The following is a 1134-nucleotide window of genomic DNA, read 5'->3' on the forward strand; positions in this document are numbered from 1 at the left end:
CAGTGTAAAAAAAAAAAAAAAAAATAAAATAAAATAAAAAAAATCCCAGGTGTTTAGAGGAGAGGAGGAGCTCTGTGAACTGGGAGAGCCAGCCAGCTCCGGAGCACGGACTAGGGAGAGGCCTGGGTCACGTTTCTAGTAATGCCTTTTCTTTTTATTTTGTTTCTCGAGGCGGGGTGGGATTTCCTAAAAAAAAAAAAATATAAAAAAAGAAAAAGCCATTCCTGAAGTTGGGGAGGGGGCGTGGAGGGAAGAAATCTGATCATTCCTCAGTGCTACCTGTTTCTGTCCTGTGTGGCTGTTCAGCTGTAGACAGCAGGAGAATAAAGTACACTGAGACAGTAGTGGAAACAAACCTTGTGTCTGTCCTGTTTGTTTTGGGGCTTTTTGTTGGGGTTTTGGTTTGTTTGTTTGTTTGTTGGTTTTTTTTTTTTGTTTGGTTTGGTTTCAGGGAACCAGTTCTCAAAAGGAATTGCAGCGGCGCAGGCTTTACGTGAGCGATGTAGTGGTGAGCAGGAGCTTGTCCGCACCCCCGTGCCCGGTGCCTCCCCTGCGCCTGTTATCCCTTAATCCCGTTACTGCTGGCTGTAGAGGGAGGGCCAAATACCTATTTTATATACTTTATTTTTTTTTAAGAGCTGGTTTCGCTGCTTGGCAGATTTAATTTATAGAATAAATCCTTGAGGTGGTTGTTTTTTTGGTTTGGGTTGGTTTGTGTTTTTTTTTTCCCTCCTTTTCCAAGTGCCATTTCAGCACTGGAATCAAAATGTCCTTGTCTCAGCAGAGCCTGCCTCAGCTGGCAGCCCGGCGTCGCTTGCGCGGCGCTGCCGGAGCCGTGCGGCCGCCTGCGAGGGCTGCGAAGGCGCCGCCGGGCGCTGCCGCGGGCGGTAGCTCCGCTCTGGCGCTTTGTGTCGCGCCCCTTTCCTTCCAAACTGATCCCTCAGTGCGGGTGGGGGAAAAGTTTAATCTCTAAAAGTGCCCGTTAATGCAATCCTGAAATTCTAGCTCCGAACCAAGTTCCTTTATTAACTTACTTTTGTCAATTTGTCAGTCGTACCTAGCGAAGGAACCGGCGCTTCGGTGCTCGTCTGCCTTCTGATAGCAAAGGCTCTTACCCCCCCTGACGCCGCCCCG

This window comes from Aptenodytes forsteri, unplaced genomic scaffold, assembly GCF_000699145.1.
Source record: "Aptenodytes forsteri isolate BGI_AS27 unplaced genomic scaffold, ASM69914v1 Scaffold640, whole genome shotgun sequence".
NCBI lineage: Eukaryota > Metazoa > Chordata > Aves > Sphenisciformes > Spheniscidae > Aptenodytes > Aptenodytes forsteri.